Genomic DNA, 15,274 nt, shown 5'->3' on the forward strand with positions numbered 1-15,274 from the left:
GTTCAACATGTCGTTTATAGGTCGGCCATTGCAAGATACAAGAAAAAAGTTACAGAAAGTAGATGGAGCAGGGGGAATGTCTGTTTCCCAGTTGATTGAAATTGCTTATAAGGTACATAATAATAGAGAGGTAAAGAAGGAAAAGAAGGGACAGCAAAAAAAGAAACTGCAGGGTTCTCTCTTAGCTGCAACAATTGTAGACAGATGAGGTGGGATGAGAGGATGAAGAAGAGGAGGTTGTGGGGGAAGGGGTAGAGAGGGTCCTGAAGCAAGACTGGGATACGGAGCATGAAAAGGCCCTCCTTGGGGCTTGAATCAGTGTTCTATTTGCAGGCAGGAAGGACACTGGACAAATGAATGTCCAAGTAAAGAAAGAAAATGGAGAGGAGAACAGATGAGGAACGACAACCTTACAATGTTGGAGGATTTGGATAATGAATGAAGGGGACAGGGGGAGGATATTAAAGCATCCCCAGCAGATTCCCTGGTTCCAGTAAAGCTGGGGAATGATGGACTGGTAGGAGCTGATACTAATGAAAATTGTCTGGAAGCAACAATCAGCATGTTGATCAGGTGATTGCACATCAGGTGAATGAACCCAGTTTTGGGACAACAACTTGCACACCCTGAATGCATGCCAACACACACACACAGACACTCACTGGCTGCACAGCAACACACACACTCCCATGGACTGCACTCCTCAGTCTTCCTGCTGCTACTGCTCCCAGCCTCTTGCTGCTCCATCCCCTTCAGTTGCTCCACACTGGAACCCTATCCCAAACCCACCAGACACCCCCTCCGCCCCCAATTAATCAAGCTCAGCCCTAGAGTTACCCTGCAGCTTTGGCCCAGTGACATCTCTGGCTAACAGAGTGCTGGGGTAGCCAGCTGTGGGTTAGGGAGATGACCAGCCCTGCTAAGAGTGCAGGTCAGTGGAGCCTGTGCTCTGTACTGGATGTCCAAGCTGAGGCCTCTTGACAGAAAGCCGGACTTGGTCAGGGTGGGACCATGACACAGCATCATCTCCAGAGCCACAACAGCTCCCTTCAAACCATGGTGAAGAAGAAGCAAAGGGCACACCCCAGTGTCCAGAGATCCCAACCCCGCTGGAGGTGTGCGGTGCACCCCTGGGTGGGAACAGAGCTGGGAGCTGCAGCACCATCACTTGAGGCTGCCACTCTTCAAACCACAGCCTCCAGGGACACAGCCCTTCTCAGCAAATGCAACGCACGCAGCTGGCTCCTGTTTCTCTCCCTGCACTCCAGCACGTGAGCACGGCTCCACCGTACCGCTGCAGAAGGCAGACTGACGAGCTGTGGCCAATTCAGGATGTACCAAAGCCATGGACAATGGCATGTGGAGCTGAGAGCAGGAGCAGCCTTCTCTGCAGTTGCAAGTGACACTACTTGGGTCTGCTTGGTTTATTTGGCTTACACATCACTGCTTGCCTGCCGCGGCTCTAACCAGCTTGGCTCTGCAACACCCAAATGCGCATACTGCCTGTAGTAGTTACATTCTCTGGCGTACGTTTGTTGGGAAGGAGCTGGTGGCAAAGGAATGCAGTGAGCAGGGTGGCAGTGAACTTCCAGAGGAGGCTGTGGTGCCACACTGGGTTTTTTCCTGCTAGCCATTAGCAGGCAGTGCTCAGAACCGGGCACTGCTGCCTGCCACGGGGCCTGCACACCCTCATCCCACAAGCAGAGCATTCAGAGGGGGTCTGTCAGGGGTGTCCGATCCCAGCTTCTGCTTCCCCTCCTGCTTGGAAACCCCTATGTTATGTCCTGCCACCAAGAGGCACCTGGAACCAGCGACTCTGTGACATCAGCCTCATTGCCAAGGGCACTGTGGGCAATGTGAGCTCTGCGGGCACTCTGTCAGCTGCTGCACTGGTGGCAGCGAGCCCTCGGTTCTGGCAGCTGGCACATGCTGCTGGCAACGATGCATTTGCTCCCACTCCTCGTCCTGCTGGCCCTATGCTGGCCTGTACACAGCGCGTGGGACACCTGTGCGTAAGTGACTCTGGGAGGGAGCTTGGGCAACCTGATGGGGTTCTCTGGAGGGTCCCCACTTGTCCCCCGTGGCCACACCACGGCTTCCCCAGCACCATGCGGGAGCCTCGGTTCCTTGCAGCACCCGGGCTGCTGGCACAACTTGTCTGCAGGGTTAAAGCAGAAACAGGGGCAGATGCCTGCCCACCCTACAGGGCTCCCTGGCCTCACTATCCATGCAGTGCCCCATGGAGAGGGCAGACAGCTGACCTTCAGCCAGAACAGCAGTGATCCATTGAGCAGGACACTAATGAGTTTCTGGTTACAGAGGGACCTGTGGGCTCCGGCCCATGGCTTCTGGCTACAGCACCTCGCACGTGGTGGGGGGCAGAGACGCCCAGCCAGGGGCCTGGCCCTGGATCATCCAGGATCCCTGGGCAGCAGGCACGGGGCATATATGTGGAGGGTCCCTCATCAGTCCACAGTGGGTCCTCACAGCAGCCCATTGCTTCACCAAGGCCAGGTAAGGAGGGGAAGGAAAGGGGATATCCTTCCAGCACTCACAGGTGCCCCATCTGCACCACGTGCTACTCCTATCCCCTTTCCTTGTGGTACGCCCAGTGCCTGGGCACTGCAGAGCCCGGCTGAGAGGCAGCTCAGGAGAGGGCTGGGCTCCTGCCACAGCTTCCTAGCAGCCTCCATCTCGACATGCCTTGGGCCCAAGGCATGCTAGGGCACTTGCAGCCTCCATAGCGCTGCTTTCCTCTCTCCCGTGTGAAGCAGGGGGCAGGGAACTGCTGGGCTGCTGCAGCATGTGGCTGGGCTCCCTCTGAACCCTCTCCCCATCTGCCTTCCAGGCACATCACCATGTGGTGCGTAGTGATCGGGGCCACCCAGTTGACTCAGCTGGGCCCGGAGGCCCAAGTGCGCAATATTAAGGTGAACAGTGAACACTACAGTAGTACCTCGGAGAGCAACGACATTGCATTGCTGGAATTGGACCAGCCTGTCCAGTGCAGTGACTCTGTACAGCTTGCCTGTGTGCCCAATGCCTCGCTGCGAGTGTCAGAGCTGACAACCTGCTATGTCAGTGTTTGGGGGTCCATCAATGCAAGATGTGAGTTTCTAAAGACTGCTCGTGTTCTGAGTACAAGCTTGGCACTCCGGGGAGGTGGTTTGGGCTTCCTGACAGCAGAGGCGAGAGCCAGAGTCTGGCTGCGGGGATGTATGCCCATAGAAAGAGAGGGGCCTGGCCCAGGGCCCAAGGTGAAATAGAAGGGAAATGCCGGTACAATATCTCTCACAATGCAAAGCCAAGCCCCAGGGAAGGGGTTCACCCAGACAGGGCAGGAGACCTGGCAATAAGCTGTTGGGCGTTTATTCCTTTCTGTGCTCACAGCTGGAGGATCAACAGATATCCTGCAGGAGGCCAAGGTCTGCCTCATCAATGTCAACCTCTGCAACAGCAGCCAGTGGTACGGAGGGGCCATCCACCCCCACAACCTGTGCGCTGGCTATCCGCAGGGTGGCATCGACACCTGCCACGTAGGAGCGTGAGACAAGGCAGCGCCCACCAGCACAGGCAGCCCCAGCGCAACTGCCCAAACATATCCCAGCGCGGGCTTTGCGTGGCAAGCCACCCTCCCACCACTGGGTCCCCACTGCTGGTGGGGCTCACTTCCTCTTCCCCAGCTGCAGGTCCTTGCCCAGGGCCCCACTTGTCCCAGAGGCCTGGGACTCTGCCCAGAAAGCCCATCCAGTGCTCCTGGCAGCCCCGAGGTCCAGATCCCAATCCCAAAATATCCCTCTTGCACACATCCAGCATCACTGTGCGGAGATGAGAGAGAGTCCTACCCCACAGGCTTACTACCCTCTCCCTGACAAGATTCTGTAGGCCCCAGCACCTGAGCAGAGCTTCTCTGTGCAGCAGATACAGCCCTGGCAGGTGCAGTGAGAGAGAAGGAGCCAGCCCTAGTGCTGCCAGTGGCCACCCGACACCACCTGAACCCTCCCTCTCTCCTCCACTGCAGGGTGACAGCGGTGGTCCTCTTGTGTGCAAAGACAACGATGCTGACTACTTCTGGCTTGTTGGAGTGACCAGCTGGGGGAGAGGCTGTGCAAGAGCAAAACAGCCTGGAGTCTACACCTCCACTCAGCACTTTTATGACTGGATCTTGGTACAGATGGGACTGCACCCAGCAGTAACGGCTACTCCAACGTCACGGCCAGTCTTCACCTCAACCCCTTTCAGAGGCCAAGACCAGTACCAATGCAAGCGGACAGGTTTACGCCCTGTCCTTTTCCACGCCAGAAGCTGGTGGAATTCTTTAATCTGCTGCAGGAGCTCCTGCAGGTCCTACAGGGGGAAAAGGCTCCAGCAGCAGCATGAGCAGGACCCAGTTCAAGCTGCTGTGCACCACCACCATCTCCTGCAGGGGCACTGCCTGCTGAGCCAAAGGCAGTCTCAGTGCCAAAGGCCTGCTCGGTCCTGCCCACGCACACAAATGCTCAAGTTGAGCCTTCAAGTTCTTGAAATAAACTTGCCAATTTTCACAGCTAACCATGCTTCGGTCCAGTTCAGTCTGCTGTGCAAGGCAAGGACTTCCATGCCTGCCACCTGAAAAACGAGGCTGCAGGCAACCAAGATGGGCACAAAGGGAAAGAGTCACTCAGAAGGGCTGGTCAGAGGGGAGGGTGAGGTGCGGTGGGAGAAGGGGGCGAGAGGTCTTGGGGACAGCAGTTGGAAACAGAAAGTGTCTTACGCCGGGTACTGCTGGGATCCGTGTGTGTGTGTGTGTGTGTACAATGCACCAGTGAACTTGAAACTGGACTCTCTCGTGACATGATCTGGAAAGACCCAAGGTTTGCACCGATGACTGGGTAAGGATCTTGACATCCAGGCACAGATATTACATGGACTTAATTTCCATACTGTTAGTTGAGTTGAGGGATCTAAGCACGTGCTGTGCTTATGAATCTATGGAGTGAAGGTGTGTTTATGTTTCACTGGTAAACATCCAATCCTGATCATCTGGAAAGGCAGAAAAGGACTGGCCTGTGTTCATGTTTATGTAAGCGGTGGTTACCAGTACATGGGTGCTGGTAAAGGCATCGCTCCGTCTAAGTCGATCTGTTTTGCCGTTCACATTAATTGTGTAAGTCTGTGGGTGTGTTTGTGTAGCCGGCTCTTTGGAATGCAGCATAAGTCTCTTGAACGCACACATGGGAACAGCAGCAGCCACATCCATCAGGCTGGGACAGGAGAAGCCTCCTGGGTGTGAGAGTCCACCGGAATCAGCTCTCGTGGACCTGAAAGGAGGAATCCCCCGTGTTCAGAAGTCTGCTGGATCTTGCTGCTCCGTAACAGAATGGGGAAGGAAACCCAAAGCAACTCAGCAGCAGAGATCGCGGTGTGGACAGAGAGGCAGCAGTGTCTGGGCTGTGAAAGCAATGGGGAGTGCTGGCAGCGGGACCTGCACTGTCTAGGAACTGGACCGCCTTCTAACAAAAGGGCAGGAAGGATGCAAGCTCAAAGCTGTCTGAAAAAAGTGCTTTGGTGTTTGTTTTCTCCAGTAGGTACCATTAAAGCATCTGGGCAGGACCCTTCCCTGCAGGCCCAAGAGTGGCTTAGTTCTCCTGGCAAGCTTTGCCTTGAAGAAGCATGCAGGAACAGCTCAAAGTTTTGATAGCCAGACAGCCTCTATGCTGGCACGGGAGGATGACTCCAGATGATCTGCCTGTTCCCACAGAAGCCACAGCTGAAGTAGCTCACACTCCAGATGCTTGCCTGTGAGCCCTGCCCCGGCAGCCGCTCCCTACCTCTTTGGGAGAAGCTGGATCAACTGTTCCGCAGACTGGGCCTGTTCATTTCCTAGTCTGGGTGGAACACAGCAAACAAAGGCAAGGCAGAGGACTCCCCGGAGCAGTGTCCACTCACACATAGAACACTAAGAACAGGATTCATCTACATAGAGGTTCTGTCTACAATATGGCTGTCAACACCAAGCCCATTTGCCTCAGACTTCCTGTACAGTCCGTGCAATCCGCGCATTCAAGGCTGGCTTGACACATCCTACAGGAAAGGCTTTTATTAGGCAAGATCAGTCATGCCCTAAACCACACCCCGCAACCAAAAGAACTTCCATAGACTGCAGTGGGAGCCTGGACACCTTCTTCAGGTGGACACACCTAGTCATAGCTGTGATGATTTCTACCATGAACGCCAGCAAGGAAGCCCATGTCTGACACTGTACTGATAGAGAATAGCAGGAGACTGGTCCTGAGGGTATGTGTTCTCTCACTGATGCTGAGCAGAAAGCATTATGCACTCTCACAGGCAGGATGCAGGAGACAGATCACAACCCAGACGACAGCAATAATGAGTGCCTTAGCTGGCGTTCCTAAGAGGAGGGAATCATCCAGTCATCTGCAGAGGAAGGTGAACAACTTTGCCAGCAGGTCTGTTTAGACACTTTAGCACAGAGAAGTACCACGGAACCCCGCAGGCTGAATGAGCAACACAAAGGCAGTTACTGACTGTATGGAGGGGAGGGAAGCCACGTAACAGGTTATGCTCTTTTTCCAGCAAGACATCCTGCAATTTTTCACTAGGTACTGCTCCAATCAGCTTTTGAGTTCTTGCTGGATGCAATGGTGTAAGAGTCGGTCAGAAGATCAGCATTGTCTCAACATTGTCATCAGAGACATGGACAGCGAGGTACCTGACAACGGCCTGTTTGGAGCGCAGTTGCCGATCCCTGGAGTGGAATGTGGTGCAAAGGCTCCTGAATGCAGATCTGTTTGGCACAGCCAGTGCTGTGCTGTTCTCCTGAGTACTGAACCGTGTGGTGCAGACAGTGCAGTGCTGTTCTTCGGTGCCTGAGCCGTGTAGTACAAAGAGTGTTGTGCTATTGTTCAGTACCTGGGCCTAGCTGGAGCTGTTAGAGATAATTGCATAGCCACTGTTGAAAAAGATGGATTGCGACTGTTGCCATAACATTGATGAAGAAATCATGAACCGTAGATGAACTTTGCTTCATTATAATACCAAAACACACCTCCTGGTTGAAGGTTACCCGCCTCCAAGACTGACCATACCTCAGACAATCCCCCCTGCGCATGTGCGATGGCCTCGCTCGAGAAGGGCGGAGATATAATAATTGAATTCTGAGAAGGGCAGAGACTCCTGAGGCAGAGGTGGAGCAAGGTGTGTTACTGAGCATAAAAGATGATTTCTGGATAACGAAAATTGGAAACTTCCCTACCAATGACCACGACGATCAACGACGCAGCATCAGCTGGACCGGGACCGTTAGGACGTATGAGATCAGCGGTGGTAGCTATAACCTCTCTCCCTCCTCTCTCTAAACTTAACTTTACTTTTCTCCTTTCTTTCACCCATCTCTAACTATCGCGTGCCGCTTCACAGGCAACACAATAAAGTTTTACTGTTTGATTACTGCTATCCCCTTTGGTGTTGGTCACCTTAATTTTGCACTTTTGAGATCGTAGCAAACGAACCATCACGAGTCCACCAAGTGGACCTGACAAATGGGCGGTGTGGTAAGGACAGAATTGGAAGGACACCCCTTGACAGGCTTGGGGAGGAGTGGCTGGAGACTTGCCAGTCAGAGAGGGACCTGGGGGTGTTGATTGACAGCCAGCTGAACAGGAGCCAGTAGTGTGCCCAGATGGCCAAGAAGGCCAATGGCATCCTGGCTTGTATCAGAAATAGCGTGGCCAGCAGGGACAGGGAAGGGATCTTACCCCTATACTCGGCACTGGTGAGGCCGCACCTCAATTACTGTGTTCAGTTTTGGGCCCCTCACTACAAAAAGGACATTGAATGACTCGAGCGTGTCCAGAGAAGGGCAACGAAGCTGGTGAAGGGTCTGGAGCACATGTCGTACGAGGAGCAGCTGAGGGAACTGGGGGTGTTTAGTCTGGAGAAGAGGAGGCTGAGGGGAGACCTCATCGCCCTCTACAACTACCTGAAAGGAGGTTGCAGAGAGCTGGGGCTGAGTCTCTTTAACCAAGTAATAAGCCATAGAACAAGAGGTAATGGCCTCAAGTTGTGCCAGGGAAGGTTTAGAGTAGATATTAGTAAGTATTTCTTTCCAGAACGGGTTGTTAGGCGTTGGAATGGGCTGCCCAGGGCAGTGGTAGAGTCCCCATCCGTGGAGGTGTTTAAGAGTCGGGTCGACATAGCGCTGAGGCATCTGGTGTAGTTGGGAACTGTTGATGTTGGGTTGATGGTTGGACTGGATGATCTTCAAGGTCTTTTCCAACCTTGACAATTCTGTGATTCTGTGAATAAACTTTAAATGGATCAAATCAGTATTTATCACTAGTAAAACAAAGAAGAGAGCCTGTAAGACAGCATGCAAGGTCAGTAGATGATCCACATATTCATCTGGCAAAATACAACCCTGAAAGACTAACACTCAAGAACTCATCTGGACCTAACAAATGTATGACATTCGTTCTCAGCCAGGTCAGAATCCTGAGACATTGAAAGAAGATATACTCACCATCAATTTTGTTGGCCACCCCAGTGCAGGGAGTCTCTGGGCAGAATTCTCTCAGCTACTTGTACCAGTTGTTTCAGTTCTTGTAGGTGACTTTCTGCTGTACATTAAACACCCTCTGAAAAAGAGACAGATGTCATGGGGCCAACAGCAAGACATCTCCTGACCAACCCACTGCACCAAACACAAGTACAGAATCCAGAATTTTCCCAGGAGGATATCAACAAAGGAAACTGGTCTTTGTTAGGATGAAAGAGAAAAGGGAGACTGTATCCAGCAAGCCTTGAAAAATGCAGCCAGTCCGTTTCTTTGCATGAGGCAGGAAACAGTCCCTCATTTTCCTTTACATTCTTATTTTGTACTTTGACAAGTGCTCTGCCACCCATGACAGTGAACAAGCACTGAGAGATCTGTTCTGCTAAGTCGGGTCAGATGTGAGTCTTCTCTATGTTCACAATTAAAATATCAGTGAAGTTGACTGATTCTCATAAGTGATGAGAAATTGTGGAAAGTTAGAGCAACAGCACAAATCAAGAGACCTAAGTGGGTTAGGAGTCAGGAAACAAGACTGATGTCAGCTAATAAATGGGAAGCACAAAGTACAGGAAAATAGAAAGGGCAGAAGACCAGAGAAGAATGTCTTACGTGGTACCGCTGCAGAACATGTCAGAACAGTTTTGTACTACATCACCCAACAGTCACATCACAGAACAAGACAGGAATGCCCACTTCCTCCCATCACCTCTGACAGAACTGCTTCTAAATAAGTACATTCAGCTGTATGTACCACCTTACTGGAAAGACAGCGACAAACGTAAGGAAATTGAGAAGACAGCAAAGCCAGGGAATACAGTAAGAGTGCTATCAGGAAAGACAGAAGAGAGCTAAACATACCCAACGACACTGGTTTTATCTGGTGAGAGAAGAATATAGGAAAGTTTTTTAAACCACTGGAAGAGACAAGAAATATAAGGCAGCGTAATCATAGAACGTAATATACAGGACAAGTGTCAACTGGGACTGTTATTTGACAGAATTCCACCAGATCACAGCTGCGACACTACCCTTACCATGATACAAGCAGGTGCCTTATGGTAATAGGTGCATTCATGCTCTGGAACCTCTCCTGTCCAGCCGTGTCCCAGAAGTCTGTACACACACAAAAAGGCTTAGAATAACACAACTTTCCGAGTCCTGTTTTCCTCACAAGTTAAAGTCAGGATGCAAAGCCCAGTCCATCTACTCAGGGTCACAAATGAGGTTTCACCTCACTAATTTGAAAGATTTCAGGGCTAAGAGATTATGCAAAACTAGGACCTTTTCTTAGCTAGGCTTAGCTGTGAGTTGTGCAGACACTGAACATCGCTATAAACATATCTAGCAAAAAAGAAGTCGAAGTCATCAGTAGATGTAACTTGTAAAGGATAGTAAGACAAAGCTAGTCAAAAGTGCAAAGAGTGATAACAATATATGATACTTTGTCACTAGAGATGACAGCAGGAAACAACATCTGAACATTTCGAAACAGTTTGATTTCTGAAACAGTGATAAATACACAGGTGCCTGCTATAGGAATTGTTCCATCTCCTTTTCCGGACAGGAATGGCCTTGGGAGGGGAAGGGAAGGTTGGCAAGTCTTAGCAAGAAAGGGGAGAAAATAATCCAAATCCTTCTGAGAGCCGGTTTTGTCATAAAGCGTACTAAAGTCAAGGGACCTGCACAAGAGATCCACTTTTTAGAAGTCAAATGGCAAGACGGACATCGCCAGATTCCAGTGGAGGTGAGTAATAAAATAACAGCTATGTCCCCACCAACTAACAGAAAGGAAACGCAAGCTTTCTTGGGTGTTGTGGGTTTCTGGAGACTGCACATCGCAAAGAGGAGTCAGATTGTCAGCCCTCTCTATCAAGTGACTTGGAAAAAGAATTTGTTTGTATGGGGCCCAGAGCAGTGACAGGCTTTGGAGTTTTGGAGGAGAGCCCTTCAAACTGCTTTCTGTAGCACTGGGATGCAGCACTTATCTGGGTGGCACCTGTAACTGTGAATGTAAAAGTGATTTTCTTCCTTGGAGCCTTTTCTTCCTTGTGACTGTTCAGAACGTGGGGATGGGTCAGACACCTTCCAGGGTGCCTTCGAGCTGACATGATTCCATCGTTCTACGAGAACTACAGTCATACAGCTCTCTACCTTACTTTACTCAGAGTATCTTGCATAAACCTCAGGTGGTAATGATGTCATTTTTATTCTGTTTAGAAATTTAATTTTTAATCATTTAAATTTATAGAGGCTCTAGTGGTTGTAAACATGCATGCACTTGGGCCGCACTTTCCTTAACTGGGAGAATAATAGAAAAATCTAGAGTATCTGGTTAGAAAATGTAAAAAAACAGACAAGAAACTTCTTTTTAAAATCAAGGACTAAGCGTGTTGAAAATGTTTCCTCTCCTCTAACTAGACATCGGAGTTTCAGATTGCAGTACATGATGCCTTGCAGCAACATGTTCTATGTTGTCTGCCTGAGGCAATTTAAAATCTTCCTCAGAGGGATATTGTGTCCAGTTAGATAAGGCCTGGCCTAGCCGTTATCTAAGTGCAGCGACAAGCTCTCAGGTCTTCTTTGGGAGAATCCTGTAAGAGCTCAAATGACCAAAATGGGGTGACTTTTCCATGGACGGGAGGTGCAGGGTGTGCTGGGCCAGAGTCGCAGGCCCATTCAGTGCTGCACAACTTGGGGCTCCCAGCATCTGAATGGTTGTAGGATTATCTACACCGTCCTCCTTTTCTTTTTAATGGGATCTCAGAAAAACAGCATCTGAAGAGCCGCTTTATAGAATCTGAGTGCCTTTCCAAACTGGGATTATAAAGAACTAGCACCTCCCAAGGCAATTTCATGCACCTCCCCACCCTGAAAAGCCACCCCAGAAGCCAAAGCCAAAAGAAAATAATTTTCTGGCATCTTAACATGCCGATATGCCCAGCACAGGACCAGGCTGAGTGAGAGGCCCAGCTCACCAGCTCACCACTTTGGGGGCTTTTCCCAGCCACCTTGGCTCGCTGCCCTCCTCTATCATGCAAGGGGACCTCTGGCACGTGACACTCTCTAGGATGTGGCAGGGCAGGAGGGACCTGGGTGGCTCATCCTTCCGCTCAGGTTATTCCCAGCCCAAATCTGCAGTGTGCCACTGATCCCGGCGGCCGGGGCTCACCCAGGCAGGGCTGGGCAAAAACACTGCAATGCCCTGCCCAGGCATTGCCCACCTTCTCCCCAGGCAGGTGGGTCTCTGGTGGCTCTCAAAATCCCATCAGAGGGAAGGGAACCCCCCAGTTCCTCTCCAGGGCCACCTGGGTCCCCCAGCCTCCCCTGTGCTGGAGGGACCTAGGGGAATGAGGAGGGAGGAGGAGCTGTGTGCCAGCGTGTTGACTTTCTCCTGCTAACTCCCGGCTGGAGAATCACCATGTGTTTAATTAAAGGGCTGTATTCAAAAAAGAAAGAAGGTTTTCAATCCCTCTCTGCAGAGATGCAGGGGGGTCACAGGATTCTTGCAGGCAGGAACGTTAAATATGTTCTCTGACCGGGTCATAATGGAGGACAGCCCGGGCTGGATGAGGTTTGGCATGGGGAGGGGAGATGGGGAGCAGAGAATTCAGCTTGCAAGTCTCTGGCCCTTGTAAAACTTTGTTAAACTGTAAATCGGGGGTTACCACAGCCTGGACTGTTTGCAGGGTTATCTGTGTTCCTGCTGATGATGCCATCTCCCGTGGTGCTGCCATGTGTTGCCACTTGTAATGGGATCATGGCCACAGCAGTCAGTAATTGCTGCACACGGCATGTGCAGTGCAGGAAGCTAGTAAAAGTTTCAGAGAACGCTGTGAGGAATGGCTGGATTTCACAATTGGTGAAGGGGAGTTGCCCGAGAGATGGCCAAAATGCACACAGAAAGTGGAGGGGAGCGCTACAGGCACGCTGGGAAGTGGAGTCGCGCAAGGAGAAGAGCACCAGCGCAACCATGGAACATCATTTCAGTATGACACTGCCTAAATAATGCTGTCCAAAGTACCAAACCTGGGACCAGATGCAGCCAAGTTGGGACCAATGGGGAAAAAAGTAATTAGGGCTGAGTTGTTTATTTTGGTAGGAAGCTGGACTGGAGCAGTAACAGGGGCATCTGAGGGGGCTGAAGACACAGACAAGGCCTTGGTGACTGGCATGAAACACTGACGGTGAGCAGAGGACACTGGTGAGGAGAGGGAGTGGGAAGTGGGGTTGTGGTAGCCCCAGAGGTGTGTGCGGAGGCGTGAGTGATGCGGGGGCAGATGTCCCATTGTGACATCACTGCGCGGTGGGCTGTGATGTCAGCAAGCGATGGGACTGTGACGTCACGTCCCTCACTGCTTATATTCGGGCGCCGGCAGAGCCCGGCCCAGTCTGGCTCGTGCCTGGACTCCTGCCGAGCGTGCCTGCGAGGTCTGGAGGGTCGAGCGAGGCAGCTCCCCGGTGCTGGGTGGTGCTTTGGGGGCTGCCGTCGACAGCTCTCGGTGCCCGTGTTGGAGCGATCCCCTGGGTTTCCCCGGCCCTGCCTGGATCAGGCAGCTGGTCACAGCCAGGCGCGCTTGTGGCAGCGGAGGTGAGCTGTGCGGGGAAGGGTCCCCCCAGGGCGGACGTGGGGTGGGCGAAGGGGCTCGGGTAGATGGAGGGTGTCCTTCAGGAGGGGCCTGGGCATTTCTTCCTCCCCCTCCCTTCGCCGGGACAGCAAGTGACCAGGGCCTTTCTCAATTTTGCAGGACGTGACGCCCTTTGGAGGCTCCAGCGCCAGCAAGTGGGAGCAGCTCCTCATCCTCAGCTCTCCCCAACCTGATGCAGCGTGTGAACATGGCCACGGAGACAGAGCAGATCTGCCCCGTCTGCCGTGATGCCCCACGTCATGTTGCTTATGCGATGCCATGTCGCCACCCGTTCTGCCTGTTCTGCATCGTGCGATGGTTATACCTGAAGGAAGAGTGCCCACTCTGCAGAGGACCAGTAACGCTTGTCCAGGTTCCTGTACAAGGAGAAAATTACTCTATAGGGTGTTTCATCATGCACCCAGAAGAGTTGCCAAATGTCAGCAGCCAGGCAGGCACAGCTCCCAGCCACCCGGCCGAAAACAGCCCCCACGACCCTGAGGTGTCCCTTCCACCATCTCCACAGGGGACACTGTCCCCACATGAGCAGGACAGTGCAGGGCCAGAGGCAGAGCCAGTGGGTGGCATCCTGCCTGAGGTCTGGGCAGAACTTTTACAAACAGAAGTTCATCTCGTCAATCCCTTGCTGCCCTGGCTGCGTCAGGAGCTGCAGGCAATATGTGGGTCCCGCTGGTGGCAGGCATGTCATGCAGAGGCCAGAATCCTGCACACTCTGTGTGTCAGCGGCCCGGTTGCGGAGGCCTTGGTCCAGGTGCTGCAGCCTGACCTTGGGGAACATGCAGCACCTCTGGTCCATGGTATCATCAATATCATTGTGGACCAGTGCAGCCAGGAGGTCTTGCGGCTGTTGCTTTCCCATGCTGTGGAGGAGGAGGACAACAGGTCTGCGGCTGGCTCCAGCTCCACCAGCTCCAGCTCCACCAGTTCCAGCCCCACCAGCTCCAGCCCCACCAGCCCCACCAGCTCCCAGAGTGGGACTCCCACCCCCCACCGGCCCTCCTCCACCAGCCCTGAAAGCTCCAACGGGGAGGAGGAAGCCAGCAGCTTGGCGGCCACCCTCCGCGGGGGTCCTGGCCGCCCCCGATCTGTGCCCATCCCAGAGGAGCAGGAGCAGCCCCAGGAGGAGCTGGGGCAGGCGGCGGTGGCAGGCCCCTCTGCCCGGGGCTGCAGGCGCAGCCACTCTGATCCCAGCTGCGGCAGGGACTGCTCAACTGGGGGGTCCCGGCGCCCCCCGAAGAGGAGGGCTTCCAGCCTCCAAGACTCTCCATAGCCCTGCAAGAGGCTGCCGCGAGGGCAGCACTAACAGGGCTGCAGCAAGTCTTTATTGAATCAATAAATAAATTGCTATTTCTCTGACCCCGTCTCTGGGTGTTGCTTTCTCCCCCCTCTCCTGCCCCCTTTCCCTCTCCCCCGTGTCCCACCGTGGTGACCTCCGCCTGCTGGGGGACACGGCCATGGGTCCCCAGAGCCCCAGGGCCATGTGCTCGGTGCCTCCTCCCACAGAAAATCCTGCTGCAGCCACCCACCCACCACGCAGCAGATGCCGAGGGCAGAGCGGGCAGGAGGGGAAGGTGGTTTTGCCGCATGTCCGATGGGGACCCGACTGGGCAATCCAAGGGTCGGGGCGAACTGTAACCTTGCCCCCTCCAGCACTTGTCTCTGCACCCCACAGAGGGTGACACAGCAGGAACCTCTTCCAAGGTGGGGAGATGTTTGTCCCGCGGGAGGTGTCTGTTCCTGTGCCGGGGTGTTCGCGTGTGTCTGCGCAGGGCTCAGTTTCGGGCGTCTCTGGAGGCAGTGAAGAAGCCCGCTGTGGAAGGGAGTGACCTGCCAAGGAACGGGCTGAATAACCCCCCGAGCTCCCCTGTTTCTCACGCTGCTCATGCTCAACAGCTGCTGACAGCAGCAGTGCTGCAGCACTCGCATCTGACCTGCTAGCTGCTGGAGGAGCGAGTGTCACAGCCCTTTTCCCTGCACACATGGCCTGCGGATTTGTGACACTGTCATCGTGCAGAACTTTCTCAAGAGAGTGCAGAGAGCTCTGACCTTTCTGCTGCTGGTTTCAGCAGCTGGC

At 53.1% G+C, this 15,274-nt stretch overlaps 1 long non-coding RNA gene and 1 pseudogene across 1 annotated transcript in view; both read left to right on the plus strand.

The window, feature by feature from the left end:
* The window catches only part of LOC141938083 (uncharacterized), a 485,749-nt gene that overhangs the window by 12,691 nt on the left and 457,784 nt on the right, over positions 1 to 15,274 (plus strand). The window lies entirely within an intron of this gene.
* LOC141937819 (acrosin-like) lies at positions 1,942 to 4,380 on the plus strand (annotated as a pseudogene).

Source organism: Strix uralensis, chromosome Z, assembly GCF_047716275.1.
Source record: "Strix uralensis isolate ZFMK-TIS-50842 chromosome Z, bStrUra1, whole genome shotgun sequence".
Taxonomy (NCBI): Eukaryota; Metazoa; Chordata; class Aves; order Strigiformes; family Strigidae; genus Strix; species Strix uralensis.